Source organism: Labeo rohita, chromosome 25 (genome assembly GCF_022985175.1).
Source record: "Labeo rohita strain BAU-BD-2019 chromosome 25, IGBB_LRoh.1.0, whole genome shotgun sequence".
Classification (NCBI taxonomy): Eukaryota; Metazoa; Chordata; class Actinopteri; order Cypriniformes; family Cyprinidae; genus Labeo; species Labeo rohita.
In genome coordinates, this window is record NC_066893.1 from 19,352,053 (window position 1) to 19,373,609 (window position 21,557).

The following is a 21,557-nucleotide window of genomic DNA, read 5'->3' on the forward strand; positions in this document are numbered from 1 at the left end:
ACACAGTAGACATAGCAGTTTTTTTAATAAACAGAAAGTGTTAGTATTAAAGGGATAGTTTCTGTGTATATGACTTTCTTCTTTCAGACAAACACAATCAGAGTTATATCAATAAACACCCTGGCTCTTCCAGGCTTTATAATGGCAGTAAATGGCTGCCATGAGTTTGAAGCTCAAAAGTGCATCCATCCTTCATAAACGTACTCTACATAGTTCCAGGGGGTTAATAAATCCCTTCTGAAGCAAACCATATTTTACACTTTTTAAAGTAAAAAAAAAAAAAAAAAAAACTTGCTTCCAGCAAAATGCAAGTTATGCTTAAGTTGACTCTGTATGGCTGTTTGACCTGAACATTAGTTATTTTATTTTATAAGGTGTAAAATACGCTTTGCTTTGAGGGCTTTTATTAATCCACCGGAGCCATGTTGAGTTTGTTTATGATGGATAGATGCACTTTGAGCTTCAAACTCATAGCAGACATTCACTGCCAATTTAAAGCCTAAAAGAGCCAGGATGTTTATTGATATAGCTCCGATTGTGTTTGTCTGAAAGAAGAAAGTCATGTACACATACAATGGATTGAGGGTGAGTAAATCATAGGCTCGTTTCGATTTTTGGGTGAACTACCTGTTTAATTGGTCAAGCGTTCATGAAAATTTTTTTTTGCCATTTCTTGAAAATGGGCAGAGTTAGGCAGTTTATAACGACAGCATCAAACAGTCAAAGTAAAGGTCTGTGAAAGTGAATTTGTACCTCTTTGTGATGTGATGTGAATGGAGAGAAAATAAGAGCTTGGACAAGCAGTTCTGTTGCATGCCCCATAAGGGCAAATCTGCAGGATCGGGCCACTGTGATGTGGTCAATGAAGTTCATATGTGTCCATTTTAACACCAAGGTTGGTCTGGCTGAAAACATGAGCAGTTTTGTCTTGGCAAGGTTGAGTTGATGGTCATTCAACATCCAGCAAGGCATTTCTGTTCAGGAGGCAGAGATGCGAGCAGTAAGCATCAGAAAATCCAGCTGAAATGAAAGGGAGAGATGTGTGTCACTACAATAGCAGTAATATTAAAAGCCATGTTTCTGAATGACAGACCCAATTATTTTAAACTCTAGGCCCAAATGACATGTTTTAATGGTCCTAGTTAATCCAAAAATTAATGTAAACATGATGTGCAAAAATGTTCAATATCAATAACGATACTTTGATTTCAATACTGGTTCCTGAATTTTAAAGCCCTTGATGCCTTGCCACAGCCAGTGACCAGCACTTGATTTAGGCACATAAAGCATTCTGCATGTTTACTGTTTCACTGATGTTGAAGTATTAAATTTAAGACATTTAATACTTCAAACATGACATTTTTTGATACTCAATAGTTTTGAGGCAATTTGATGAGTGCCTAAAAAGTATCAAAAAACAATAGCCAGCCCTACCCAAAGTTGAAAATTATCTTGTTTTACTCACCCCCATGCATTCCAAAATGTCTTCTGCAAATCACTTTTGGAGTCCAAGATCTGTTGAGGCATAAAATGCATCTAAGTGGATATACCAACATTCTGATTATTCACAAATGTATTGTAGAAAGCATAAAGGTAACCCATATGGATCCAGATAATGAAACAAACCCAACAAACACGAGACGTCCACCCGATGTGCAGATCATGTCTATATTCCGACAAAGACGTTGAAATGACGTCATTTGGACGTACGTTTGCTCAGTGGGAAGCACTACGGTTTAACTATAAACTTTTGCTTCTGCATAAAATGACAATGATTGTCAAACTATAATATTCACAGACATCTTTTCATGCAGCCATTTACACTGATTTTAATTACACTGATGGTTAATTTATTCACCCCTTACCACATAGAAACAGAAAAATATACACAAAGAACCATTTAAACTGAAAAAAAGTTCCACACCTGAATTGTCATGTTTATCTGCTGTAGATCTCCAGTCTTTCCACACCACCTGAAACAAAAAATAATAATAATAATTTAATACTTTGTATTTCATTCAGACTTTACAGCCTATACTCCATTGAGACAATGATCTGGAAGCTGAGCAGGAGAGGTTAACAGTGACTTTAGCTCAATTTATAGAAAGTAAATTTATATTACTTACTTTGTCTTAGCTGCATCATATTACAGTAGCAGTGTAACTGTCCAGGATGGATGCAGTTTTCATCATCAACGATCCCATATGTAATGACAGTTTACTCAGTCTCAGGCCTCAAGATGTGCGTTTCATTCCTAATTAGAACACAAAGATTATTACAATTATTATTACTTATAAGACAAAAATATGCACTTACACGTGCATAATATAGATGTACGCGAGCAAATGCGTCCAGAATGTGAATGCAGCGCTTTTTAATTGCAAGTCAGATTGAGCGATTTCCCATAGAAAACCATTACAAAACATTCAACACATTAGTGACAATGGAGGACCAAATTCTGAGAACTTTTAAAAAATATATGTACAGGAGAATATAAAAGGGTGAAAGCGCCTACCTTGCGATTTAACGTTATCATGCTGCGTTCATATTCATAATCAATAAAGTGAACAGCTACTGAATTCACTATAAAAACAGTTTCTGATATCACTTAGTCACTTTCAGCGTTTCAAAATGTCCCGCGTTTTAAGAGTTTGAAAAACTGTCGGGTACTTCCGGATAAGCAAAGACTTTAAGGTTATATACACATACATGGATTTTGATACGAATAACTACGAAAAACTTGTTTATAAATGCTAATGTTACCTTCAAAACTAAATAACACAAATGCGCAGCTACACTATAAAAATATCGTTTACATGTATGAAAGACTTACCTCAGTGGTTGTGATGATGTCTGCTGTAGTATTGTCCGAATCTGTTGTAGTTGGTGAAACAGACTCACTGAAGAAAGAGCGCGTTATTTTCTCACACATTTCCGAATGGATGAGCTGAAATAAATTCAAATCATTCCCGCGCGCTGTTCCATCCTTGTTGTCCAATACAGAAACAACTCAGCCAACCGTCGTGGGCGGAGCGAAACTAGCGGCAAATTTGAATCTGCGTTCATGAGCGGATTGTGCGCGGGCGCGCGCGCGAACACACTCTCTTTAAACCTACTGTTTACTAACAGTACATGTATTGTATGTACAAATACTATTGTTTGACCTTAAAACCTCACATTAACCTTAACATAATTAACGACCTTCAATGGTAATAAAAACACTTTGACTAAATGATATGTGGTTCATTTTTTTCTAATTTTTACGGAAATAATCTGTAATTATTACATGACATTTTATGTTAAATTACACATTACTCTGTAAAAATACAGAATTTTTTTTTTTTAAAAAACAGAAAATGTATGTAATATCAAAATACAAACAATTATCTGTAAATTTAATGGTGGAAATTTAAAATACAGAAAATATCTGTAAAACAACAGGTATTTCACCGTATAATGGAAAAAGGGTAAAATACTGTAAAAAAATACAGAAATTTACATGTAAAATTACGTTTATTTTTAACAGTGTATATATATGTAGAGTTCCGATGCAAAACCAGCTAAATCCTTCTGACGTATTTCTTTAAAATTAGTGTTTCTTTCTGGCTACTTTGTATAGGTTTCTATGTAAGTACTGGCACTTTTGATTGGGCCAAGGCTCGAATTTAGCGAGTTTGAAGTAAAAGTATTTGATGGATGCATAATATGTGTCAGGGGCATTCACTCAGTATCATTATTTTTGACCGAGATGGCTTTTAGCTGTATATGTATATGTGTGTGTGTGTATGTTTGTATACATATATATATATATATATATATATAAGCATAAGCTTTACTAAAAGTTTACATGTTTAAAATGTTTCTTAATGTAATAATTTAGTCATGCAATAATTCATTTTCTTAATATAACTTAGTAAATATGTATTGTTTACTATTTTATTGCTTTTACTACAAAATGATGATTATAATTATTGATGATGATGATAATTATCATTATGAGGTAAAAAAATAAATTCAGATATATTTTCTAAAAAGTCTCGCTGTGTGCAAAAAATGAAAATGTTTACATTTTATCTTGAGTAAATTTATCTTATTATAGGGATGTGCAGATGGTGTTACTGAAAACAAAATAGGTAATAATATTGAAAATACTGACTCTGAAAGTGTTTGCTAATTTAATTAAGTAAATAAAATTTAAATCTTTAGGTTAAAGTCTCTAAATAAATCTACATTAAAGATTTATGTGGACACATAAATCTATGCAAAGTTCTGGCACTGACATACACACTCCCAAAACTTTTTGCACAAAGTTTGGTGTTACGAAATGTGCCAGAATCAAACCTGTACAGAATTAGAATCAGTGAAAAAAAGTCTGTACTAAGACTGTGGAATGACCTATTTAAGTTCTGGGAATTAGAGACAAAATCTTATTATCTCTCTGTATTGTACGACGTAGATTGCCTTTTTTTTTTTTTTTTATTAAAATGCATTAATATTTGAAATCTTCGCAAAGTCACAGAACTCCACAGCTGAAGCTTCCAATTACATTTGCACACTCGAGGGACTATTCACTTTCTACTATTTTTCATTAATTTCTGTGCCACTACCATCAACCAAATAGTGTACAAATAATAAGTGGCTTTAAACAGGCCCCTCCCACCAAGTCTGCAATTGGTCAGACAAACTCATAGCCCCACCCCACACTCATTCCATTGGATGAGCCGTTGTTGCTCTGTCAGAATAGTTGGAACAAACAGCACCAACAGCTAAATGCACAGCATTTACACTTTCATATATAAATACATAGTCATTGAAACCATCTACAGTGCAGATCTGAAAAATTGGCTTATTCAGATATTTGTTTGTTAAAAAACTCTCACCAATTATTTCTACTTTTTCCCACATTTTCTATCTTTATGTAACATACTGTTTACCATAAAGTAGACATATTTCTCAAGAATGCTACAATACTCACCAAACAAAGTTTGCAGCTAGTCTGTGGTCTCTGAAGTGTCAAGTCAGCTGTATTTTTGCTCTCACACATTTCGAACAGTCTTCAGATAGGATCCACACTAGAAACCCACATTATCCTCTTTAGATTGGGCTGATATCCACAGGCACCTTATCACTATGGGACACACTGGTTCTTCGAGATCCCCGCGGTGGGACTCCACTCGAATCAACAGCTCTCCACCGCAGCATTCACATACCTGAAGACAAACAGACGTTCGGCTCGTCTTTGGTAAGTCTTAATCATCCTCCTAATACTGCTGCTTTAACTCACAATGAATGCATTATAGTTAAGTGCCAAAGGCCTGGCCGTCCCTGCGGAGCAGATGGGATGAGAGAGTTCACAGCTGGCCATGTTTACCAAGCATTTACTTTCCTAATGGGAGAAAAGAGAGAAGGAGAGAATGAAAAACAAAGACACTGACTTGGCAGGAAGTGGTACACAGCTCTGTCAAAGAGTTTTTGGCAGAAACGATGCACTGTAGGAGATATTCAGTGCTTTTAGGGAACAGGATACAAAATGAGTTCATCAAAATATTAGTCTAGCTGGGGGAAAAATATTTAGAAATATTGATTTCAAGTCATTTTGAACCCCTTAAATGAGTGGTATTTTTCATAGTCCAATATATATAAAAGGTGCACACATGCCACAAACCCAGAAAGTCAAACTGTAGCAAAGAACACAAATGTAATGTCTGCACACTGATACCCACTTACGTTGATTAATCAAAAAGCTTGTTTCTCTCTGTTTTCTTTCCTCTTTTCACCTCCCTAGGGGTTTTCTAATTTTTTTGTTTTATCTGAAAAATAAAAAATAAAATAAATAATGAAATAAAATTACAATAAATGATCAATATTAATGAAGTTCTTATTTGTACGCAGTATCTAAATAATAATTAAAATAATATTAATAATAATAACAACAACAACAAATATTACAAATAAATAATTTTGATTAAATAAATCAATATTAATCAAGTCTTAATTTTTCCAAAGAAAATGTTTTCCTCTTCTTGTAACTTTTTCTTTCTCCCTGGGGGGCTCATATATATATATATATATATAGATAGATAGATAGATAGATAGATAGATAGATAGATATAGATATTTATTTATTTATTTACATATATATACTACTTAAATTTATATTACTCAGGTTGTAATAAATCAATATTACAACAAAAACCACAATAATAATAATAATCATCATCTTTAAAAAAAAATAAAAATAAATAAATAAATAAATAAATATTAATCAAGTCTTAATTTTTCCAAATATTTTTTTCCTCCCTAGGGGTTTCCTAATTTTTTTGTTTGATCTGAAAAATAAAAAATAAAATAAAATAAAATAAATAGTAAAATAAAAGCACAATAAACAATCTTAAATAAATAAACATTAATCACGTTCTTGACTACGTTGTATGTAGTATCTAATTAAAAAAATAATAATAATAATAACAATAAAAATATAATAATAATGTTTTCCTAGGGGACTCCTAATTTTTTTGTATCTTGTATCTCCAAAAATAAATAAATAAATAAAATGTTACAATAAATGATGTTAAATAAATTAATTAATATGATTAGTTCTGATATGTATGTAGTGTCTATTTAATAACAATAATAATAATATTACAATAAATAATTTTGAATAAATCAATATTAATAAGGTCTTTATTTTTTTTTTAAATATATTAATAAAAATAATTCCCCTTTTCACTTTTTCTTTCTCACTAGGGGGCTCTTAAATTTTCTGTATATAAAAAAAAAAATTAAAAAAAAAAAAAATCCTAAAAAAAAATCAATATTATTGTTCTTACTTGAACGTAGTATCTAATATAATAATAATAATAATAATAATAATAATAAAATATTACACTAAAAACATTACACTAAAAACAATAAATAAATATTAATCAATATTGTTGGGGAAAGTTACTTTTAAAAATAATGCATTACAATATTGCGTTACTTCATAAAAGATTAACTAATTGCATTACTTAGTGACTTCCATATTGGAAATACTTTTACTTTTGCATTTCTTTTTGTCGCTTGAGCTGGGCTTGCTTGTTTATTTTTAATAACAAAAAACCCAGTGTTATATTTTTGGCAACTGTAAAGGCCCTTTTACACCAAAAGTGAAATGAATAAGCCTCAGGCTGAAAGAAGGGCCTCTGCCTCTACACTTCACTCCCGATTTTTCTCAACATGGGGACAGGACAGCTGTCAGTGAATGAATGGGAAAACAAAGTGGCTTGCATTACATATTTGAAAAAGTAACATATTTTCTTGTCAATTTAAAAGTAATGCGTTACTTTACTAGTTACTTAAAAAAGTAATCTGATCACATAACTCACGTTACGGTTAATCCAACACTCTTAATCAAACACGGTATTTTTTTTTAGAAAGTACAGATGAGCACCTGTCATTCTGAATTTCCCAGATAAAATAGTTTTGGTTTTAATAACGCACATGAACATAGAAACAAACAAAAGTGACACTGACGGCGAAATTGAATCAAAAGGTCACTGTAATTGAGCATAGTCCAATGAGCGTTTTAAGTATATTTTATGGCGTATTTTACGCCCCTATTACCCATTCCGCAGCTAAGGTAAGACTCACTGCAGTCCAGTGTAACAGCAGGACGTGTGCCCAGCTTCCCTCTGCCCTCTACCTGCCTGCGTCTGCCACTGTGTCCTGCTGGGCAGCACACATTAAACATTTATTGTGCCCATCCTGAGCAAGACTCCATTATTTATTTACAGGAATGGTTTCGTCCCAGTCCCTTGATGGAATACAAATGAAACGTGGCTATTTGTATTCCAGACCAGCTTCATTCCCACAGATAAAAAAAAACATCTCTTTTTGTTATTTCTTCAAAAAGCAGTGCTGTTGTTTACAGCGGCTGGGGTTGTTTTGAGGTTGATTTAACCGTGTAATGAGTGTCGCAATTGTGTTAATGTATTCGTAGGGTGAAATCATTTTAGTTAAATCTGATGTGGCATGATTATAAACCAAATATGATCACAGAACAATCTGTTCGAACTCATAATGCGACAATCAATTCTCAACAAGCAATAATTTCAGGTATATTCAAGATGAGTGGAAATTTGGGATGCCAGGGCACAGACGGAGACCAAGGTGCCAAACCTATGATTGCCGTCTGAAGTCGTCGTTGGGCAGATCTGAAGGAATATTATCATTGACTTCTGAGGAACCACATTGCGAGCCTCGGGGAAAGATGTTGACCTTGAATGTAGCTTTTCCTTCGCTTTTCCGGGTCAAATATTGAATTTTCTAAATGTGTTTATTTTTGTCAGAAAGACAAATACGCCTTTCCTACGTGCAGTAGGATTTCCACAGACATTTTTCTTGATTTTTAACTCAAGCTTCTCGAAAAACACATAAAATCCCAAACTCTGCTTCGAGATACACCCATTAGCTGGGCAGAGGCGAAAACGATAGCCAAGGGGGAGAGAGATGTTATTTCTACAGCGTTACGAACAGGAAACCAAACAAGAGACAGCCGATCATTCTTGTGTGGCTCTGTTGCCCACAAAACATATAGAGGCGCTAATTTAATTTCATGTTTCATTGGCTGCTGGTACCATGGACAGGAAACTTAGTATGGCATCCCAAAGGTTGATGTCTGACTTTGCAGACTGGAGGAAGGTCCTGATTTCGGGAGTTTCACATCTTATTAGCTGTCTATGACAATGTGTGACAATTTACAATTTAAGATCTTGTGTAAATTCTCAAATATTTCAACATTAATAGGGATTTGTATGGCAACTTATTAACATACTGACAGCATCTAAACATCCTAGCCTAAATAAACCACTTTTAACTAATAATCAACTTTAGAGAACGTTCACAAATCACAATTCACAAATAAAATAAAATAAAATAAAAATAAAAATATATATATATATATATTTAATGTAATACTACAAAAACAAAAACAAACAAACAAACAGACACAATTTTCAGGTTCACAAAATATTAAATATATATAACTTTAAAATTAAACAATAGTATGATATAGTAGTTTAAATGTAATATAATTAACTTTATTTATTAAATATTTTTTATATTACTATCATGTATTTATTGTTTTGAATGCTGTCAACATGCCAACATTTGTAAAAATATATAAAAATATTTATGTAAATGTTGCATGAGAATATCTATGAATATCAATTTATTTAGAAGGTTAACAAATTAAACTAATTAAGGTAAATTTATGTAATTGCGCAAATGTTCACAAATCTTTTTAGTATAATAAATAATATAAAATTAATAAAATAAATAAAAAATATCAAATTAAATTAATAAAATAAAATAGAAAAATAAAAAACAAAACATCAAATAAAATAAAGTAAATAATATCAAATAAAAATAAAATAAACAAAACACAAAACAAAATAAAATATAAAACAAAAAAATAAATACAAAATCTAATATAAAATATAAAATAAAATAGCATATAAAAAGTATAAAATAAAATAAATTAAATATAAAAAAATAAAACAAAAATTTAAATTAAAATAAATCAATTAAACAAATATAACAAATATAAAATAAAATTTATAAAATAAAAAAATAAAAATAAATACTACAGCAAAATACAAAACAAAATAAATATGTTAAATACGTTAAATATGTTAAAATAAAATTAATAGACAATTGATTTAATTGTATTACCTATTTAATACAAAAAAACTTTCAGGTTCACAAAATATTATGTATGTTGTCATGTGCCTGGTCTTTGTCTTCTGTATTCGTGTTTAAGGACTTTTATTTTGTAGTTTTTGTGTCTTATTGTTCCCTGCTTCCCTGTACCTCTGTTCCCTTGTTTGTTGCCATGGATCTTCATTGAACCACACCCACTCCCTCATCAGTTACCCCGGTTACCAATTAGATCATTACCTCACCCTGTGTATAAATAGTCCTTGTCTTTCCCCTGTATTTGGTCAGTTGTTAATGTCTGTGATGGTTGCTCCCTGTTCTTGCCTGGTTTCTCAGTGTTCCCCGTTCTGGATTATTTGTTGTTTTCCTTGGATGTTCAATAAACTCCTGCACATAGATCCTCGTCTCATCTCCGCTTCGTTACAGAACAACTGACCAACTATGGATCTAGCAGGAGTTTATCGCGACCCTCTGAGCACTCTTTGCTCAATTTTTCAAAACGGCCGACCGATCGAATATTATGTGGAGGAGTTCCTTTATTACAGCCAGCTAGTGCCTGGAGATGACACCAAAATAAAGGACTGTTTCTGGAGTGGACTCGATCCAGAGGTTAGTTTAAACTTACCGGATGAGGACCCCAGCTGGACCCTGTCACAGTATATAGACTTTGTTTTGCTGTTCTGTGAATCCCCTTTTTCTGTTAAGGAAGTAGAAAGGGTAATTCACAGCATGGTCGCCACTCCTGAGTCTCCTTGCAAGATGGCCGCCAGCCCAGACCCACTGCACAAGATGGCCGCCACGCCAGAGCCTGTCGCAAAGATGGCCGCCACGCCAGAGCCTGTCGCAAAGATGGCCGCCACGCCAGAGCCAGTCGCAAAGATGGCCGCCACGCCAGAGCCAGTCGCAAAGATGGCCGCCACGCCAGAGCCTGTCGCAAAGATGGCCGCCACGCCAGAGCCTGTCGCAAAGATGGCCGCCACGCCAGAGCCTGTCGCAAAGATGGCCGCCACGCCAGAGCCTGTCGCGATGGCCGCCACGCCAGAGCCTGTCGCAAAGATGGCCGCCACGCCAGAGCCTGTCGCAAAGATGGCCGCCACGCCAGAGCCTGTCGCAAAGATGGCCGCCACGCCAAAGCCAGTCCACAAGATGGTCGCTGTCTCCAAGTCACGCCACATGATGACCCACGTGTTGGACTCACCCCTAATGGCTGTACGGACAGCTAAGATGGCGCTCCCTCTTGTTGCGGCAGCTACCCCTGATTCAAGTCAAGCTACAGGGCCGAGTCAAGCTACAGCAGCTGTTCCCCACGAGTCAAGCCAAGTCAATGTTGTTCCCGAGTCAAGCCATGTTGTTCCCGAGTCAAGCCATGTTGTTCCCGAGTCAAGCCATGTTGTTCCCGAGTCAAGCCATGTTGTTCCCGAGTCAAGCCATGTTGTTCCCGAGTCAAGCCACGTTACAGCAGATCTTCACAAGCCAAGTGACGTTATCGCTGCTGCTCTTCCCTTAATGGCAGTGGCCATGTGGTGCGTGTGGGCTACACACTGTGCTCCTGAGGTCACGCCTGTTCACAGGTCAGCCTCTGAGCTCGTCTGATCACAAGCCTGCACCAGAGCTCTCGTCTGGTCTCAAGTCTGCCCCAGAGGCCCCGTCTGGTCTCAAGTCTGCTCCAGAGGCCTTCCCCGTCGGAGAAGCTGCGCCAATGCCTCCAGAGGTGTCGGCGCCAGTCGTAGAACCTCTTACGGAGGGGGCGTTAACCACCAAACTCTCTGCTTCTCCCTTTTCCCTGTCTACATCCTCTGTCACTGTTCTCCCCAGGTCCCAGTCGATGACGCAGCCTCCTGTTCCGCCCCGGAGGGCTGCTCCGCCTCCTGTTCCGCCCGGAGGGCTGCTCCGCCTCCTGTTCCGCCCCGGAGGGCTGCTCCGCCTCCTGTTCCGCCCCGGAGGGCTGCTCCGCCTCCTGTTCCGCCCCGGAGGGTTGCTCCGCCTCCTGTTCCGCCCTGGAGGGCTGCTGCGCCTTCTCCCTCTATTCTGTCTGCCTCCTCTGTCCCTGCTCTCCCCAGGTCCCAGAGCGTGATGCAGATTCCTGTTCCGCCCGCAGGGCTGCTGCGCCTCCTGCTCCGCCTCCTGCTCCGCCTCCTGTTCCGCCTCCTGTTCCGCCTGGGAGGGCTGTTGTGCCTCCGGCTCTGCCCTTGGGGGCTCTAGTGTCGCTGGCTCTGCCTCCGGCTCCGACCTGGAGGGCTGTAGCGCCGTCTGTTCTGCCTCCGGCTCCGCCCTGGAGGGCTCTAGTGCCACCTGTTCTGCCTCCGGCTCCGCCCTGGAGGGCTCTAGCGCCGCCTGCTCTGCCTCCGGCTCCACCCTGGAGGGCTCTAGTGCCACCTGCTCTGCCTCCGGCTCCGCCCTGGAGGGCTCCTGAGCCTCCTGCTCCGCCCTGCTGGGTACCGCCTGCTCCGCCGTGGAGGTCTTCTCTCATGATCTGGTGGTCCTCAGCTCCTCCCATCTGGCCGACTCCACCCTGGCCTCTTGCTCTGCTTCAGTCCCTTGTTTATCTCCCCTTACATGGACCTGGCCCTCCATCCCTTCCCCAGTTCTGCCTGAGCTCCTCCCCCTTCCTGGACTGGTATTTCTGTTTGGAGCGTCTGGAAGCCACTCTTTTGAGGGGGGGTTATGTCATGTGCCTGGTCTTTGTCTTCTGTATTCGTGTTTAAGGACTTTTATTTTGTAGTTTTTGTGTCTTATTGTTCCCTGCTTCCCTGTACCTCTGTTCCCTTGTTTGTTGCCATGGATCTTCATTGAACCACACCCACTCCCTCATCAGTTACCCCGGTTACCAATTAGATCATTACCTCACCCTGTGTATAAATAGTCCTTGTCTTTCCCCTGTATTTGGTCAGTTGTTAATGTCTGTGATGGTTGCTCCCTGTTCTTGCCTGGATTCTAAGGGTTCCCCGTTCTGGATAATTTGTTGTTTTCCTTGGATGTTCAATAAACTCCTGCACATAGATCCTCGTCTCATCTCCGCTTCGTTACATATGTATAGAACTTAAAAATGTCTATGTTTTAGTATGTTGTAAGTAACTATATATGTATGTAATTAAATAAACCTTTTTTGATTATTATTTTTATTATATTATTATCATGTATGTATTTATTATTTTGGATGCTGTCAATATGCTGACATTTGTCTAAAAATACAAAAATATTTATATATACAGTATGTCATATACAAATACCACTGAATATTCATGAGTATTTTCAGGGTTAACATTCAACTAATTAGGCTAAATTTGTGTTTACACTGCAAATTCTTACTTCAAATAAAACCCCTTTCACTTCTGTATGTTGATTTTTAGGAATATACTTTAGAATAAAATGTTAATATATGATATTACAACTGCAGATTAAAAGACCTTATTGCTCCATATAAACATCCTTTATTATTTACAACAGATTGTTCATCCTCCATAAACAATATTTACTTTTATTTAAATGAGTTAAAGCAAATCAATAATAGGATAAAACAATAAGGACAAAGCTTATTAATATTACAGTCTGCCCACATTTAAGTCGCTAAAATGTCACCTTATCTCCTTCGTTTGCTTTTTTCCTTCAGCTTTCTTGCAGTCTCTCTCTAGAGTGATTGTTCTAATCTAGGCCATAATGAAATTCCCTGCAGAGAAACATTATGTAGGAGGGGAGGCTTGAATGAGGGGATATTTAAACAATTTATGAGAGCACGACACAAGCAACTGCCGTCACCTTTTTCATAAAGCAAAACTGATAAAGACTCGGACTTGTAATAAAACCTCAGATCACAATTAAACCGACCGTTAAAGTGGAAACCGTCTTTGTGCGTTTCTCCCATCAGACGTTATTGACTGAGGCTGGGATTAGCTGCGTTTTATTTATCGCAGATAATCTATTGCTGAGTTCTTGTTAAGCGTGGTCATCTGGAAATGTCATGTTGGAAAAAGCAACATGAAAACGTTTGAAAAAACCTCGCAACAGTAGGCTGCAATCACATAACGGCTAAACCAGCCATGAAATGTTTTTGTCTGGACGCGGGTGCGATCGATCTGGCTGTTGTTGAGGTCAGTGTTCTACACATGCAGGTTGGAAACAACTTAAAGGTGATATTCAATACACAAAAAAAACAAGCACTGGGCTGCTTAACACAATGACACTAACAACATATGCAGTAAAAACATATTGCTGGTTGAACAGAGGATTGAGACTTTCGTTAGGGCTGGACGATAAATCGATAATGATAATTATCATGCGATATGAATTTTCTCAATAAACGCTAACAAGATAACGTACATCCTAGTGTTGTCACGATACCAAAATATGACGTTGTCAATTGTCATCCATGATGTTCATGTCTGTCTTTCTTCGGTCGTAAAGGAATTATGTTTTTTGCGGAAAATATTTCAGCATTTTTCTACATATAATGGACTGATATGGTGCCCCGATTCTGAACTTCCAAAAGGGAGTTTAAATGCGGCTTCAAACGATCACAAATGCGGTTGTAAACAATCCCAGCCGAGGAAGAAGGGACTTATCTAGCAAAACGATCGGTTAATTTCATTTTAAAAAATACAATTTAAATACTTTTTATTCTTAAACGCCCATCTTCTCTTGCTCTGCCTGAACTCTGTGTATTCTGATCAAACAATCTTTACAAAAAGGGTAAAACAGCGACAATTTTGAAATTGAGGGAGAACATGAGATGGGAGTTTTTTCTGTCATGGCCTGGAAAAAAACAGTCCAGGCAGAGTAAGGCAAGACGAGCATTTGACATTAAAATGTATTTAAATTATGTTATTTTTATGAAATAACCAGTCTTACAACCGCATTTGGGATCGTTTGAAGCCGCATTTAAACTGCATTATGGAAGTTCAAAATCGGGGCACCATATCAGTCCATTATATGCTGAAATGTTTTCCTCAAAAAACATAATTTCTTTACGACTGAAGAAAGAAAGACATGAACATCTTGGATGACAAGGGGGTGAGTACATTATATGTGGACCTCTCCTTTAATCCACCAGTCAAACAATCCTTTGTTGTAATTCTTCATAAATTTTCCACATCCAGGGGAGGTTAGTTACAGTGCCATGGGCTGTAAACCTCTTGATGATATTGCGCACAGTGGACACAGGAACATTAAGATCTCTGGAGATGGAGTTGCAGCCTTGAGATTGTCCATGTTTTTTCACAATTTTTTCTCTTGAATCCACAGACAACACTTTACACTTTCTTTTCTCAATTCTCAGTGTGACACACAACACAAAGGTTGAGTCAACTTTTCTCCATTTTAACTGGTTGCAAGTGTGATTACTATATTGCCCACAACTGTTACTTGCCACAGATGTGTCTAAATACAAATTACAGGAGCATCACATGCTTGAAAAGCAATTATTTCTTACAATTTTGACAAGGTGCCAATAATTTTGGCATCAGTCAATTTTTGAGTTCTGTGTGAAATTTGATCAAGTTCAACTTTTCTTCTCCGTTTTTCTGTTGTTGCAGTGCAAGCAAAAACAATAAGCATGTGAAAACATTTGCAACTGGAACAATTTTTAGAGAGAAATGTTTCATTTTCTGACAGAATTGTAAGGGTGCCAATATTTTTGCCCATGACTGTAAGTGCAAATTCTCTATTGTTTTACTTTTTTAAAAAAACTAACTAATTATAACTGATTATTATGATGCTTTATCAGCTGTTTGAACTCTCATTCAGACGGCACCCATTCACTGCAGATGATCCATTGGAGAGCAAGCGATGTAATGCTAAATTCTCCAAAACTGTTCTGATAAAGAAACAAACTCATTTAAATCTTGGATGACCTGGGGGTGAGTACATTTTCAGCAAATATTCATTTTTGTGTGAACTTTAATGGTAAACCGAATGCTCAGATCCTTTACAAACCACGGTTTACAAGCCAGATATTACTTTTAAGTGCTTGATTTTATTTTTTGTGTCATTGCACATTAAACTTAAATTGTAACAAATATAAAGTTGTACTGGACTAGATTCTAAATTTAATTGGTCTTGAAGTCTCATCTTTGTCCTGTTTGTGGAGAACTGATGCTGTTTTAGCTACGGGCAGCAGAATAGTCAGATTCTCAATGTTTCACTTGAAATGCAAATTATCTGGCATAACTACTTATACTGTACAGTCACAGCTACAGTGAGATATTTTAAGTAAGATCACAAGCGGTGTTGGGAAAGCTAATTAGCTGCTAAGACAAATGCCGCTGCAAGGTACTCATGAACTGATGGAGTTAAACTTTAATCAAGGTTCTCTTTTTAAAACTAGTTAAAGCTAACTACATTAAAACTGTGCTCAAAACAAAATGACAGAAATACCAGCATGTTACAAAAAACCCCCCAAAAAATAAACACTATTTTGAGCTGAGCTTCTCTTTTCTGAAAAATACAGTTATTAGTTGCAGCATTTTGTAACCTGTATTGAGCGGTGACCATATTTGCGGCACAGGTCTATCAACGTGGCCATTCGTCCTAGGCTTGTCAATAGAGCAGCAAGCTGTCCTGACATTAATTGTTAGTAGTGCAACACATTTTCAAAGTTGTGCATGCCTCCCTGAGAGAAGTGCATTAAATCCTCTTCGCAAGAGCACAGAAAGTGGTCAATTATCCACTACAGACAAATTTAACACAGGTAATTTAGTGTCACACTCTTTTTCACGACTCTTATCTGCTATGACAGTGATGCCTGAGGCGAAAACAGACTTGAAAGTAAAGTGTACAGGGGCATTACGAGGGAAAGGAAAATTCTCTAAAAAGAGCTTTTTATTTATATATTTATTTCTTTTTTAAAGGTGAGAAAGTTTGCTCTGTAGGGAATAAGCTTGCTAGTTTCCAAATATCTACCAGTCAAAAGTTTGGACATACCTACTCATTTTTCATTTTCAACAGTTTAGAATAATAGTCTGCAGTCAGCTTCTGAATTATAGGAATCATGTAAAAATATTGAATAAAAGCTCAGGAATGCTGATGTTCCTTCATTATCCATTCCAACCTTATTAAAATATAAATATTTAACTTTAAAAATAATAAATTAAATATAATTAACAATTACAAACAAATTAAAATATTAAAATAAAATTATTAAAATGATCAAACATTACGCAAACTTCTTTTTTTATTATACTTAACTAAACCTGAAATTAAAACCATTAAAAAAGCATTACTTTAAATAAAATGTTAACTGAAATAAAATGAAATATGAAATGATTTTTACTTTAGCTAGTGTAGCCCAGCATTGATTTTAACTTGATGTACTAAATCAATTAAATATGAAATAAAAATGAAGAAAAATCATACAGACATACATAATTAAAACTACTAAATCTTTAAATTTAAAAGGTAAACAAACAAACAAATAAATAAATGTATCTCATTGACTGGATAATATAAACATTAACATAATAATTTTCTGTAAAGCTTCTTTGAATTTAATTAAATATAATTAACTATCACTTAAATCAAATGAATAAAAAATATATTAATTCACAAAAATCTTTCAAAATTATCAAACATTGTTCAAACTGTTTTTGTATAGGGTTATTATAGTTAACTAAAACTTAAGCTAAAAAATTACTTGAAATAAAATAAATGCTGACTGAAATAAAATGAAATATGAAATAATTTTTACTTTAGCTAGTGTAGACCCATTTTTTCATTTTAATTTACTAAATTTACTAAAAAGTGATGCACTAAAACAATTAAATCTGAAATAAAAAAAAAAAAAAAAAAAAATAAGAAAAATAAAAGAATCATATTTCACACAAAACTACTAAAACGTTACATTTGAAATGTAAACCAAATAAATAAATAATTTTAAAAAATGGGTTTAAAAACACTATAATAATATCTCACTGACTGGATAATATAACATTAAAATCACAATTTTCTATAAAGCTTCTTTGAATTAAATTAAATATAATTAACAATCACAAACTAATTAAAATATACAAATAAACTAAATTTAAAAAATGCAATTAATTCACACAAATGATTATAAATCTTTAAAAAATTTATCAAAAATTGTTTAAATTATTTTATTTATTTATTTATTGTTTATATATCAAAAAAAACATTAAAAAATAATTACTTGAAATTATTGTTAAATAAATGTTAACTGAAATAAAATGAAATATGGAACCATTTTTACTTTAGCTAGTGTAGTCCAACCTTTTTTTCATTTTAATTTACTTTAACTTGATGCACTAAAATTAAATCTGAAATAAAATATTAAAATAAGTATGAAAATTAAGAAAAATCATATAGATTAAAGTTTTTTTTACTAAAATTAAAAATAAAAATTGTACTAATTTTTTTTTTTTTTTTTACTAAAATGAATTTACTTTAAAAATGAAGAAAAATCAATAGTATCTCACTGACTGGATAATAAAACATTAACATCACAATTTTTTATCTATGTATAAATCGTGAGAAGTGCTATTCAAATAAAACTAACTTGAGCTGACTTGACCAAGTTCTTAAAATAATCTTCTAGTAGCCTTATGAACATGCATGAGATCAAAAGTTGCATCTCATGTGATCACATCCAATCCTGTCTAATACTCTCCAACAGAAACCAGTATCAATATACAAGAGCTACACGGCCCAGAAAAGTTATTTTACAACCGGCAGGACCATAAATCAAAAAATGACACACAATATCCAGATGGCCCACTGACAAGAAAAACAAACGGCAGAGTTAATGATCAATGTAAACAGGTTTCAGTTTGATAGGAAGATGTACCACACAAAGCATCCAGCAAAATCTAATCAAGTTAAAAGGGAATGACGCTCATTATAAACAGAGCTTCAGAGCAATGTTTTATTCATAACACTCCGACGCTTTTCAATTCTATCATATTTTATCCATTTTGGACAGTCTTAGGTTTCTCTTGAGGAGCTAGCGATTTTAATTAACGATGAACTGCCGTCTTTCTTCAAATGATCCTCCTGTTGAGACTGCATGCGTTTCACATGCATGGTTTCAATGAATAAAACACCTGTTTTTCTGAAGGACTTGATACACTTGTTTTGTTTAACGGAAAGAACTAAAAAATGCATGAGCAGTATTCATATTTAATGACAAAATTTCAACAGTAAACTAGAAATAAGTATGTCTGGTAGACTCAAGACAACATCTGGTTTGTGCTGACCTCTCGATCCTGAAACGCTTCTTGTCACATCATGAAGAACCAAACTGTCCTTCATCTCTTCAGACGAGATAATGTCACTTTTTAAAGCTCAGAAATTCTGCTTAAGACTGCAAAAACTCTAGCGAATTTGTTTACTAAAAAAACTTTTCGAAAACCCAGTCTGGCTGTGCATCAATAAATGAATGCATCAACACAAGACTTCATACATTTACAAGTCAAAAACAGGTATTTGGTGTTCAGAAACCTGACCTGTCATCCATGGCGCTCACGCAGCACACAAGTTCAGCTCCATCTCTGTCATTTTCCAGTCCTGTTCCTGCTTATTTCTGCATCAGCTCTCTATCTTTCAAGTTTTTATTTTTTATTTTTTTGTGAAAAGTATCCTAAGCTCACCCAAAGTTGAATTACTTTAAAAATACAGTAAAATTAGTAATAATAATAATAATAAACAATTAATTCCTGGGTACTTTATATCTGTGATGGCAAAGCTGAATTTTCAGCAGTCATCACAGGTGTGCCAATATACAGCCATATTGCACGGCTACAAGTGTAATATTGCATTTATGCAACAGTTCGACAGCACGACAAGTGTGTAAATACATAAGAAACAAGAACAGAGTGTCTTTAAAAACCCTCTTTTGTGCAGAACTACTTCCTTCTGCCAGAGATTTAAATCTTAGTTTAACAGTTTAACAGCTGAGCCCGAGCCTCCGTTACTAATTTGAAAACGTTACTTTAGAACTAACGAAGGAACGCTGAGTTGCTTCATTAAATGTTTATTGTTTCTGTATTAAAGTTCTGTTCTGGTCCACTTTCAGAACAAATCGCTTTTCTCCCTCAACTTAAAAAATCATTTCAAAATCATCCTACATCACTGCAGAAGTACCGACACAGTCTTTGCAAAGTGAACATGCAAAGAAGATCAAACACTCTTAACAAAAAAGGTAAATATAAGACGATTTTGAAGTTGAGGGAGAACATGAGTTTTTCGACATACCCTAACTGTCATGAACCGGAAAAAAAACAGTTTAGGCAGAGTAAGACAAGACAAACGTTTTGCGTTAAAAAGTATATAAATTGTATTATTTTGATGTAAATAACCGACCGTTACGCTAAATAAGACCCTTCTTTCTCGGGTGGGATTGTTTACAACCGCATTTGGGATCGTTTGAAGTCGCATTTAAACTGCATTTTGAAAGTTCAAAATCGGGGCACCATAGCAGTCTATTATATGGAGAAAAATCCTGAAATGTTTCCCTTAAAAAACAATTTCTTTATGGCTAAAGAAAGAAAAACATGAACATCTTGGATGACAAGGGGTGAGTACATTATCTGTCAGTTTTTGTTCTGGAACTGGACTTCTTTTTTTTAAAAGCTCACTGTATTAATAGCAGAGAATTATAGGAGAAAGATGCAATTACCTGCATCTGATGCAGTATTTATTCTTTAGCTCAATCTCATATTCACATTAAAACATTAGTTTGAATGTCTGCTAAAGGATAGAAGTCTTTGTAATACTATCCTTCCATCTGTTATGGGTGATTTCCTATGACAGCGCTGCTCAGTGCATTTGTTGGCTGCGTCTTACAAGGTTTTGTTAAAAGTAAAGATAACTTCCTTGTTTACAACCACATTTCACTCTCTTGCAATATCAAAGTCTTTACTGACTAATTCATAAAAACAGTCTCGTCTCCATCTAATGGCAGAATAATGAATCTAAAATCATTATCACGAACACACACATAGTGTCTCAATACTAAACTAGATGAGTAAAGTTTACAGACAAACTATAAAGTTGGCTTGAGAAAGCCTTGTCGGAAGGTTTGAATTTAATAGTTAAATTGAAGTTTGGGACAGAATGGGAACACACAGATTTGGAACACAGCATCCCGAACACAAACAATTTCTATATGTATTTATTTATATTTATATTTTCATTGTATGGTTATCTAGGATTTCGGTATGGAGTTAAAGGGTAGGATTATAATTTTTTTGGTAGTATTATATCACATTGTGAGTGTATAATTAGTGTCGTTTGTTGTTTTATGATGTCATCTGATAGAGCGTTTTGGACCCGGAAGTCACGGAAGAGGTGATGCTTGAAGACAGACTTATCAAGCAAATAGTATGGTAAATGACGTCAAGTTGACTGTTCATTAGCATGATTAGCATGCTGTTACCATTTCTAATCCAGTTAAAAACAGCTAAAACCAGTTGATTCAGTAAAAAACAAAACAAACAAACAAAAAACAGCTAAATCTTAGACTGGTTGCCTAGTCTTAGCTGGTTTAAGACGAAAATAGCTGGTTTAAGCTGTTTTTTAGCAGGTCTCCCAGCTTGACCAGCTAAGAGTAGCCTGACCTGCTAAAAAGTGGACAAACCATCAGCTTAGGCTGATTTTAGCAGTTTTTTCAGTAGGGAGTTGTTGAGCTTTGCTGTAGCAATAGACAGCTTAAATACACCATACGTCTCATTGTACGAAAGTTGTGACCCCCTCAGTTTAAGTCTAAGGGATTTTTGATGTTTTTGATAGTTTGGTTGATGAAAAACCATAAGTCGGATCAGTTAGAAAACACATAGCAACCCGAGTCAGGCCAGTCTGAAGGTCTGACCCGAGTTTGGTAAAAATCTAGGAGGAGATACACTTTAAAATGTAGT

General features: G+C 35.4%; 2 long non-coding RNA genes across 3 annotated transcripts in view; both read right to left on the bottom strand.

Moving 5' to 3' along the window:
• Positions 1-5,232, bottom strand: part of LOC127156899 (uncharacterized) — a 39,348-nt gene extending 34,116 nt beyond the window's left edge. Inside the window, exon 1 of the long non-coding RNA XR_007825797.1 lies at positions 4,976-5,232. This is a non-coding gene — a long non-coding RNA (uncharacterized LOC127156899). The remainder of the gene's footprint in view (positions 1-4,975) is intronic.
• LOC127156900 (uncharacterized) lies at positions 1,498-2,901 on the bottom strand. Of its 2 annotated transcripts, XR_007825799.1 has the most exons (4): positions 2,834-2,901; positions 2,127-2,254; positions 1,925-1,973; positions 1,498-1,515 (listed from the first exon to the last, which is right to left on the bottom strand). It is a non-coding gene; the product is annotated as an uncharacterized LOC127156900 (long non-coding RNA). The 2 variants fall into 2 exon arrangements; XR_007825798.1 differs by lacking the exon at positions 2,834-2,901 and having other exon boundaries at positions 2,127-2,679.
• Positions 5,233-21,557: the final 16,325 nt, after the last annotated feature.